Source organism: Oncorhynchus nerka, linkage group LG27 (assembly GCF_034236695.1).
Source record: "Oncorhynchus nerka isolate Pitt River linkage group LG27, Oner_Uvic_2.0, whole genome shotgun sequence".
Taxonomy (NCBI): Eukaryota; Metazoa; Chordata; class Actinopteri; order Salmoniformes; family Salmonidae; genus Oncorhynchus; species Oncorhynchus nerka.
In genome coordinates, this window is record NC_088422.1 from 85,193,823 (window position 1) to 85,205,224 (window position 11,402).

The following is an 11,402-nucleotide window of genomic DNA, read 5'->3' on the forward strand; positions in this document are numbered from 1 at the left end:
TACATCGGCCACCGAGAGCGTTATCACAAAGTCATCCAGAACAGCTGGTGCTCTCGTGCATGCTTCAGTGTTGCTTGCCTCGAAGCAAGCATAAAAGGCATGTAGCTCATCTGGTAGGCTCTTGTCACTGCACAGCTCACGTCTGGGTTTCCCTTTGTAGTCCGTAATAGTTTTCAAGCCCTGCCACATCCGACGAGCGTCAGAGCCTGTTTCTTAATCTTAATCCTGTATTGACGCTTTTCTTGTTTGATGGTTCGTCTGAGGGTATAGCGGGATTTCTTATAAGCGTCCGGATTAGTGTCCCGCTACTTGAAAGCGGCAGCTCTAGCCCATAGCTCGATGCGGATGTTGCTTCTGGTTGGGATGTGTACGTACGGTCACTGTGGGGACGACATCGTCGATGCACTTATTGATGAAGCCGATGACTGAAGTGGTATACTCCTCAATGCCATTGGATGAATCCCGGAACATATTCCAGTCTGTGCTAGCAAAACAGTCCTGTAGCGTAGCATCTGCATCATCTGACCACTTTTTTATTGAGCGAGTTACTGGTACTTCCTGCTATAGTTTTTGCTTGTAAGCAGGAATCAAGAGGATATAATTATGGTCAGATTTGCCAAATGGAGGACGAGGGCGGCAGGGTAGCCTAGTGGTTAGAGCGTTGGACTAGTTCAAACCCCCGAGCTGACAAGGTACAAATCTGTCGTTCTGCCCCTGAACAAGCAGTTAACCCACTGTTCCTAGGCCGTCATTGAAAATAAGAATTTGTTCTTAACTGACTTGCCTAGTTAAATAAAGGTAAAAATAAAATTTTAAAAAATAGGGAGAGCTTCGTATGCATCTCTGTGTGTGGAGTGAAGCTGGTCCAGAATTCTTTTCCCTCTGGTGTCCCACCCACCACCCACCACCCCCTATTTTACACTACTGCTACTCTCTGTTCATCATATATGCATAGTCACTTTAACCATATCTACATGTACAAACTACCTCAATCAGCCTGACTAACCAGTGTCTGTATGTAGCCTCGCTACTTTTATAGCCTCGCTACTGTATATAGCCTGTCTTTTTACTGTTGTTTTATTTCTTTACCTATTTATTGTTCACCAAATACCTTTTTTGCACTATTGGTTAGAGCCTGTAAGTAAACGTTTCACTGTATGGTCTACCTACACCTGTTGTATTCATCAAATAAACTTTGATTTGATTTGACATGTGACATGCAGGTAAAAATGTGGTAAAACTGATTTAAGTTTGCCTGCATTAAAGTCCCCGGCCACTAGAAACGGCACTTCTGGATGAGCATTTTCTTGTTTGGTTGAGTGTGGTCATAGTGCCAGCATCGGTCTGTGGTGGTAAATAGATGGCTACGAATAATACAGATGAGAACTCTCTAGGTAGATAGTGTGGTCTACAGCTTATCATAAGGTACTCTACCTCAGGCGAGCAATACTTCGAGACTTCTTTAATATTAGACATCGCACACTAGCTGTTGTTGACAAAAGACACACACCCCCACCCCCACCCCCCATCCCTACCAGACGTAGCTTCTCTGTTCTGCCGGTGCATGGAAAATCCAGCCAGATCTATATTGTCCATGTCGTCGTTCAGCCACGACTCAGTGAAACACAAGATATTACCGCTTTTAATGTCCCGTTGGTAGGATAATCTCTTTTATTTATCTTTTATCTTTTTATCAATTTTATTTTCCAATGATTGCACCTTAGACAGTAGGACGGATGGCAGTGGGAGTTACTCGCTCACCTACGGATTCTCAGAAGGCAGCCCGACCTGCGGCCCATTTTCCTTTGCCTTTTCTTCACGCAAATTACAGGGATTTGGGCCTGTTCCTGGGAAAGCAGTATATCCTTGTTAAAGGAAAATGTTCTTCCAGTTCGTGGTGAGTAATCGCTGTTCTGATGTCCAGAGGTTATTTCCGGTCATAAGAGACGGCAGCAGCAACATAATGTACAAAATCAGTTACAAAATCAGTTACAAACAACTCAAAAAAACGAACAAAATAACACAGTTGGTTACGAGCATGTAAAACGTCAGCCATCCTCTTGTCCAGAGGTTTATATGTAGAATTATAAGTCTCATAACACCAGAAATGAAACATAATCAATGAATCTGATCACTAAATAGCCTCCTGCGGTCAGAAAGGATCTCCTCTCCAGTCATATGTATTGTAATGACAGATGTTTGTAAACAGAAGAGTCAATCTGGGCTGATACACCTGTATCCTCATTACTGTGACAGGATCACTTTCATCACTGTTCACTATAGTTAGCTTACTTACTTTATCGTGTTCTTCCTATTTCTTATCTTGTGTGTTTTTGTTCTACCTTGTTATTTTGACTATTACATTGTTATTGATTACAGCATTTTGGGGGTTAGAGCTTGCAAGAAAGGCATTTCACTGCACCGTACACTGTGCACGTGACATTGAAACTTGACACACTATGTCAGCTCCAAGCTAGAGGAGGGTCAAGAAAATATAAGGGTAGAAAACAGAGACATCACAGAGGAAGACAGGGTATTGTGTCATTTTCAGTCCATCTCTGTCTGTTTAGAAGGATAAAGATGCAAAGACAGCTGTTCTCTCTCTCTCTCCTCTACCTCCCCTCTCCCCTCCCTCCTCTGTGTACTGCTGTGATTGTGTAGAGGACTAACAGAGCAGGGTCATTAAACAGATAGCGAAATAAGAGATGTGGGTGACATTTAAAACTGTGAGACCATAACACCTGCTGCATTAACCCCCCCTCCTATCTTTCTCTCTTTTTCTTTCTCTCTCCCCACAGCCTACGCTGCCTCCCTTAGCCTCTCCTGACCCCTGCTGGTGACATACTGATGTTACATCTTTATTTATTCACGACTGCTGTTCTCTTTTCTGTCGGCAGGTGGCGCTGCTGAACCACTGCCATCTGGAGTGTGTTTGAACAAGTATAATTAATTGGCTGATCCCTCCTGATGACGTGGATGGAATTGTTTGATCCTTCGTTAAACCATAGAAAGTCCCACCCAGTTCAAATAAAATAAAATGTTATTGGTTGCTTACACATATTTAGCAGGTGTAGCGAAATGCTTATGTTTCTAGCTCCAACAGTTCAGGGGCCTGTTGCACAAAACTAGGATAAGGGATTAAGCCAGGATATCTTGGTGATCCTGGCTCAATTGATCCGTAATCCGGTTGCACTAAAGATGGATAGGGGGCAGGAGGATATGTTATGGTATAAATTACCATGGAGATTTATTCTGTGGAGCTAGCCTGCTCCAGACCAGGCTAAATTCCAGGATCTATTTAATCTCATCCCTAATGTCAGTCAGCAGTCACCACAAATGGAAACCAATAGTTATTTCACTGCTCACTATACATTGTTATCACATATAACTAGACCCACTGTTATTATTTAAACGTTTGTGATCATTAATTTCAATGATTTTGGATAAAAAATGATTTTTAGATGATGTTGCTATCATTAGATAATTTACAGTTTCCCATAGACTATAAGGCTATATATAAAATGATAGAATATTAGGGCCACAGAGGGGAAAAAAACACAAGTCATAATATTGTAACCAGTTGTTTTAAAGGAGGACAGTTGTTAAAATGACAGATGTGGGGCATTTCGTGAAATTGTACTTCAGTATGGTTTCATAAACAAAGACATGCTGATGTGCCAGAATATTAAGTATCACATTGTCATAAGTATCAAAACAATATGTAGCTTTTCTGCAGAAAGAACCAGCCTCATAAATTTATGACTTTATCCTTTTTCTTCAGTGTGGCCCTAGTACTCTGTCATATAAACAAATACACATTCCATATGAATATAAAAACACAATGTGTAACATTATGTTCCTTTATTGAATAAGGACAAAACAAAGCAGGTAAACCATCAGCTCCTTTCGAAACTGAAGTCACAGTGACTCTACAAGATGGAAAGCACAGAATCCAAGCATATTATACAAAATGATACATACACATTCAAAGGTCTGTATATCACCCTGCATGTCTGCACACTAAAATAAATGCAGGACAAATCAATACACATCAACTGAACAGACAAATGAATGGATGCAGTAGCCTCCCTGCAGCCTTGTATTACACACAGTATACCGCACAAACATCACAAGAGGCCAAATTCGTCAAAAACGAACCCAAAAAACCCAAATTCCTCTGCCACCGCAGGACATATTTAACCAAAATTGAAAGCACACATACTAACTAAAATAATTCAACACATATTGGTCCCTCAGCAGCCGACCACTGTCGTCATCAGGGAAGATTGCCGGATTGTCCCAGTCCATGGCTGGTGGCACTCTGGGGGCCCTCTCCTTCCTCAGGCAGGCCACATTGTGGAGGACAGCACAAGCCACAGTAATATCACATGCCCTAACAGGGCTGACCCTTAATTTGTCAGTGAAGCGTGCCTTCAGGAGGCCAAAGGTCATCAACTCTGGCCCTGGTCAAGGCATGGGCATGGTTGTAGGCCTGCTGTGCTTCCTGGGGTCTGTGAAAGGTGTCAGGAGAAAAGGCTGGCAGCCATACCCCTGTCTCCCAGCAACACACCAGAGAATTCACCTGTCAACACAAAATCTCATCATTACTACCTCATAAACACAGTGATATTCTTGACACAGCCATGATGGTTATAAATAGGGGTTGTGTGGCTTACCTTGTGATAGGCACTGATAGATTTCAGAGGCCCGAAAATTCTGGAGTCATGGACTGAGCCAGGCCATTTTGCCACAACATTGCTGATCACACAGTCAGCATTGCAGACCATCTGAAATCATAAGATGAGGAATATTACACCAATCAATGCACATCACTGGCAATGCAGAGTGTTCGTCAATGGACAATATCAAAAAGTTATGTTCACCTGAACATTAATGCTGTGAAAGGATTTCCTATTCACAAAATCGGCCTCATGGGCACCTGAGGGGCTTTTATCCTTATGTGTGTGCAGTCCACTGCACCAATGACATTGGGGAAACCTGTCACACAAAGTAATGAGTATCCTACTATGTGTTAACAGTTGTCCTGTAATTTGTAGATCCTCTTACCTGCAATCCTATAGAACTCCTCTTTGATGTCACAGAGTCTTCTGTGGCCAGGGAAGGAGATGAAGACATCTGCTAATGCTTTGATAGCCAGACACACACTCCTTATTGTGCGGCAAATTGTGGCCTTGTTCAGCTGTTCTGCATCCCCCACTGAGTACAGGAAGGCTCCACTAGCAAAAAAAGCGCAAGGCCACACAAACCATTTGCTCCACACTCAGTGCATGGCTCCGTGCAGTGCGGTGCTTAATCCTGGGACCCAGTAGTCTGCATAGATACCTGATGCCATCTGCAGAAAACCTGTATCTTTCATATAGATGGTCATCAGGGAAGGCCAGTGGGTCCAACCGGTCCCTGAAGACCCTTTCTCGCCTGAAGGCTCTCCTCAGCACAAGTGCTTCTTCATCCACCACATCTCGCACGAATGGGCATGCCATTGTCAGAGCAGAAAGGAACACACAATTTTGGGCCTTCATATAGGCTAGTGGCCACACCTGGTGCTGGGGGGGTGGGCAAAAGAGGGCGATGCCTTATAACGATGACTTGGTTGTACTGATTGCTGGGAAAATAAAAAAAACCTTAGAAAGATGCCACCGTCCTGTGTGCTCACAATAAGAGCTCATATGTCATGGCTCACTTGACTTTACGAGAATATACCTAATTTTTATTTTGAGCTGTGTCATCTTCTTGGAGCTGGGGGAGGAAAGAAAAATAATGATTAATACATTTGTGTTACAGTTAGCATACAGTGTACATTGAAGGCATATCTCACCTCCCTCTCAAGTTTTTTTATTTCAAGGTCCAGTTTCCTAATTGTCCTCTTTTTATTTCGGACTCCAGTGCAAGATTTTCCATCTTTTTCTTCTTGTACTGAATGTCTATGTCTGCCAGTTCTATTTGGCGCCGGAGGTGGTTGCCATACAACTTTCTGATAGCTTGTGAGCTCTGTGAACACAATACAATTAGCGCAGCTGGAATTTGGCAGGATGTGGTGTCCTTTTATTAATACGCACTATGTTGCCAGGCTGGTTTTCCCACTGTATAGCATCTGGGTCCTGTAAAAGAAATTAGATTTTTTGATTTTGATGAGGACTCCTCACCATTGTAGAGTAAATAGTACTTTCACCGTCTTAACATGATACCTCATGCCTTCTGGAATCCAGAGATGGTCTCCTCCTCATCATCGTCTCCATCATGTGCTGTTGCTGCTGCACTGGGGCCTTCACCCTATCACATTTAATCGGATTCATATTGAAGCTAGTAGACAAGACATGCCAGGCCTACAGTATGCCTTTGATGGAGTACTCACTGGATCAGCATCGTCTGGTGCTTGTGCTGGTGGCTCTAACAGGAACACAGTGCTGCCAGGCACTGCAAGGCAATAGGTAAACCAAAGTCAGACAGTCCAAATTGATTCAATATGAATGTGGTTGTATCCCATGTAGAGATGGAAGGACATACCTTGAATGAAGTGGGTGGCATCTTGGGAGGAACCTATGCTCGTCTCTTTCCCCCAGGGATCCCCTCTAAGACGGGCCTGCCTTTATTTAGCTCCAAGGCCATGTCCTCTGCTGGGGTAAGGTCAGCCTTTGGTGACCCACCACCCGTGCCTTGTCTGTGGGTATTCTTTTTCACTGCTAAAACAGTACAGACAATGTGTGAGCAGGCACCTTCTGGGTACAATATATGCTTGTGCTTTGTTAAATATTAGTCAGGGACCATACCATTCTGCAGAATGTTCTTGTATTTGATTTTGACCTGCTGCCATGTCCGTTTTGGCCCGTTCATGTTTAATCTACACACACACACACACACACACACACACACACACACACACACACACTTAATGGAGTCACACTGCAAAAAATTACTTGGTATTTTTGTCTTGTTTTCAGTAAAAATATCAAAAAATTTATCATAGCTTTATACAGTGTGATGGAGTTACTTTACACAATTTCACTCATATCTGCAGTGCATTTCAATTAAAAATTTAACCGTTTCATAATTACAGTACAACTGCATTTTTGGAGATGTGAATTAAATATTTGAATTGTAATTGTGATGTTTCAGCGGAGCGGTGAGTGTGTAATTGTGCACTACTTACGCATTCAGGCGGTCTGCAATACTTTGCCACGCTTTTTCTCTTTGCTTTATCACTGTGGCGGTGTTGCCTTTCTTCTTAATTATATCTTTTACCTCCTCGTATGCCTCCATGAGGATTTGTGCTTCCGACCGGGAAAAGTACGCGGCTCTAGTTGCCATGGTAAATCAGTTAATCTGTGATCTGTGGCGGGGTCTATTTGAGTGAGCCGTGAGCGCGCACCTATCCAGGATTGGTTTCACCTGGCTTAATGAATCCGTGTCTGCTCATCCTGGCTTGGTCTTTGTGCAACCAATTAAGCCTGGACGCACATGTTTTGGCTTCATTGAGCTCAGCTGAGTCATTTATCCCGGATGTCTTAATTCTACTTTTGTGCAACAGGCCCCAGTAATACCTAACAACACAAAACAATGCACACAAATCCAAAACATTAAGAGAAAGGAATTAAGAAATATCAGAATGAGGAATGTCAGAGGCCGGAATATAAATATATACACGAGTGTACAAAACATTAAGAACACCTGCTCTTTCCATGACATAGACTGACCAGGTGAATCCAGGTGAGAGCTGTGATCCCTTATTGATGTCACTTGTTAAATCCACTTTAATCAGTGAAGGGGAGAAGACAGGTTAAGGAAGGATTTTTAAGCCTTGAGAAAATTGAGACATGGATTGTGTATGTGTGCTTGCCATTGAGAGGGTGAATGGACAAGGCAAAATATTTAAGTGCCTTTGAACGGGGTATGGTAGTAGGTGTCAGGCGCACCAGTTTGTGTCAAGAACTGCAACGGTGCTGGGTCTTTCACGCTCAGCAGTTTCCAGTGTGTATCAAGAATGGTCCACCACCCAAAGGACATCCAGCCAACTTGACACAACTGTGGGAAGCATTGGAGTCAACATGGACCAGCATCCCTGTGGAACACTTTCAACACCTTGTAGAGACCATGTCCCGACGAATTGAGGCTGTTCTGAAAAAAGGGGGTGCAACTCAATATTAGGTGTTTGTAATGTTTTGTACACTCAGTGTACGTATATGATGGTGTTAGGGTTGCACATTTTGTGGAATATTCAGAGGTGGAAACTTTCTGTGGGACTTAACAGGAATATATGGGAATTAACAGGAATATATGGGAATTAATGGAAATATATGCAAATTCATATTAATACCAATTAAATGTAATTGTTTTTTTGCATGGGATATATTTACCATATCATATGGAGCCAGAAACATAAACCTTTTACCTTATCATAAGTAGACATAATTGCAAATGATTAAATCCTTCCAAAATAAATGTTTAAAACGATTTAGTTACGAACTGAACTTTAATTAAATGAGTTGAATCTTCACATGGGATGATTTCACTGGACAACCAAAGAAAGGAAATATTGAATGATCCATCTGTCACGTTCTGACCTTAGTTTCTTCTTTATGTCTTTGTGTTAGGTTGGTCAGGGCGTGAGTTGGGGTGGGTTGTCTATGTTCTTTTTTCTATGTTATATTTTCTACGTGTTTGGCCTTTTATGGTTCTCAATCAGAGGCAGGTGTCGTTCGTTGTCTCTGATTGAGAATCATACTTAGGTAGCCTTTTTCCACTTGTGTTTTGTGGGTGATTATTTTCTGTTGTGTGTCTGCACCTTACAGAACTGTTTCGTTTCTGTCTTTCACGTTGTTGTTTTGTTATTCAGTGTGCAGTTGATTTATTAAATATTAACATGGACACATACCAGGCTGCGCATTGGTCCGATCTTGACTACTCTTCCTCAGATGACGAGGAGAACTGTTACACCATCGCATCTCCCCAAAAAGTTTTCAACATACATCTTTAAAATTATAGTCTACTAAGTAAACTAAAGCTTTGGTTGTCTTCCTCTCAGGCTTCCATGTCTTCTCCCTGGACCTCCTTAATGTCCACCTCTTGAACATCAGACTCTGAGGTCTCATCTTCACTGTCACTTTCCAACCTTGTTGAGGATGGCTCGTTGTCAGGCTCAAAAAGCCTCAAATTTGCCCAGGTGGCCACCAATTTTTCAATCCTTGTATTGGTCAGCCTGTTGCGTGCTTTGGTGTGTGTGTTCCCAAACAAGGACCCGTTTCGCTCATCTCCAGTGTAGAGACCGGTGTGTCTGTTGTCCCTTGTGTCTGTGCTCTTGTAGAATACTGGTTGAGGGGTGGAAATTATGTAGTTAATTATTCCTTGCCCACGAACATTCGACCTCTCATCAGAGATTATTGCAATACAGTCTGCCTTCTCTATGATTTGCTTGACCTTCACTTGAACTCTGTTGAATTCTGCATCCAGCAAATGAGTAGATAAAGCATGTCTGGTTGGAGGGGTGTATGCTGGGCGAAGAACATTCAGAAATCTCTTCCAATACACATTTCCTGTGAGCATCAGAGGTGAACCAGTAGCATACACAGCTCGAGCAAGACATTAATCAGCATTTCTCTGACTACGTTCCTCTATTGAGTCAAAAAACGTCTGATTCCAGGAGGACCATGAGCTGTTGCTATCGATAAGGTGTCTGATTCATCGTTTTCACCTTGAATAGAGTAGAGGGACTTTTGTCAAACGTTGCTTGTTGTGAGTGCTGAGGGAACTTTATACACTTGACCAGATGATTCTGCATCTTTGTTGCATTCTTCACATATATGCAAATGTACACAGCTTTTCCTTCTACATTAACTGCAGTGAAATGTCTCCACACATCAGATTGTGCCTGTGGCATTTTCCTGTAAAGATTAGCATTTAAAATAAAATAAAAAATAAATAAGAATATGTACAGATAAATAGTTAAGCAGTTAGATTAAACAACTCCTTTGTAAGATAAATGTTTTAAAATGAAACATATATGGAAACAGGTGAATTAACACTCCTCAGTTAGCAGGCTCAAGCAAGCTAAAACCCACATGTTGGCAAAGATTAACTAGCAGAAATTGTTAACAAGTTAGAAATGATTTAAACACACTTTGTTGTAGGCTACTATTTACTGGTTAACAAAAAATCATGTCATATAAAATATATTCACCCCACCCAGTACTGTAATCAAAACTTACCAGAAAGCATGTAGTCCTTGACTCAGACTGTGTAGTAGTGTGGGCTCAATAGCATCTCATTAGTGTGCAAGATCTTGAGAATCAGCTGTGCTGGAAGAACGCACTGTACATGTGATGGAAGAATGCACTGTGCATGTGATGGAAGAATGCACTGTGCATGCAGAGGGTTGCAATTCCATTGAATTGGGAATAGTTTAACCAAAATATATCCCAAGACCTAGAATTGCTTTATGTGTATCCCACAAAAAAGGTTCACTGTTATAAGCTAACTATTTTGATGAATTTAAGCAAAATTCCCCAAATTCCAGGCCTGAAATTCCCATGGAGGAATTCTGGAAATGTACCGGAAAGTTTCCAACCCTTTGCAACCATAGACAGTGCATAGACAGTATGGCCAGTATATGAATAGAACATGTGTGTACAGCAGTAGTTATATAGGATGAGCCATGACTAGAATACAGTATATACATACAGTATGAAAGTGGGTAAAAACAGTATGTAAACATAATTAAAGTGACCAGTGTTCAATTACTATGTAGATAAGGCAGCAGTTTCTAAGGTGCAGGGAAGAGTACCGGGTGGTAGCCGGCTAGTAAAAGTGACTAAGTTCAGGGCAGAGTACTGGGCGGAAGCCTAATGGTGACTATTTAACAGTCTGATTGCCGGGAGATAGAAGCTGTTTTTCAGTCTCTTGGTTCCAGCTTTGATGCACCTGTACTGTCTTCGCCTTGTAGATGGTAGCGGGGGGAACAGGCCGTGGCTCAGGTGGCTGAGGTCCTTGATGATCTTATTGGCCGTCCTGTTACACCGGGTGCTGTAAATGTCCTGGAGGGCAGGCAGTGTGACTCTGGAGAGCCCTGCAGTTGTAGGCAAATTGCCGTACCAGGTGGTGATACAGCCCGACAGGATGCTCTTAATGATGCATCTGTAGAAGTTTGTGGGAGTCTTAGGGGCCAAGCCGAATTTCTTGTGTATGCTGAGAAACTTGACGTTTTCACCCTATCCACTGCCGACCTGTCAGTGTGGATGGGGGTGTGCTCTCTACTTTCTCCTGAAGTCCATGATCAGCACCTTCGTTCTGACGTTGAGGGAGAGGTTCTTTTCCTGGCACCACTCCACCAGGGCCCTCACCTCCTCCCTATTGGCTCTCATTGATTTTGGTCATCAGTCCTACCACTGTTG

The 11,402-nt window shown here is 42.4% G+C and overlaps 1 long non-coding RNA gene across 4 annotated transcripts; it reads right to left on the reverse strand.

Moving 5' to 3' along the window:
• Nucleotides 1–4,691: 4,691 nt before the first annotated feature.
• LOC135565380 (uncharacterized) lies at nucleotides 4,692–7,553 on the reverse strand. 4 transcript variants are annotated; one of them, XR_010461599.1, is made up of 8 exons: nucleotides 6,789–7,553; nucleotides 6,526–6,701; nucleotides 6,374–6,435; nucleotides 6,207–6,291; nucleotides 6,078–6,119; nucleotides 5,837–6,009; nucleotides 5,068–5,757; nucleotides 4,692–4,787 (listed from the first exon to the last, which is right to left on the reverse strand). It is a non-coding gene; the product is annotated as an uncharacterized LOC135565380 (long non-coding RNA). The 4 variants fall into 4 exon arrangements; XR_010461598.1 differs by having other exon boundaries at nucleotides 5,837–6,119; XR_010461597.1 differs by having other exon boundaries at nucleotides 5,837–6,291.
• Between the last annotated feature and the right edge of the window lie 3,849 nt (nucleotides 7,554–11,402).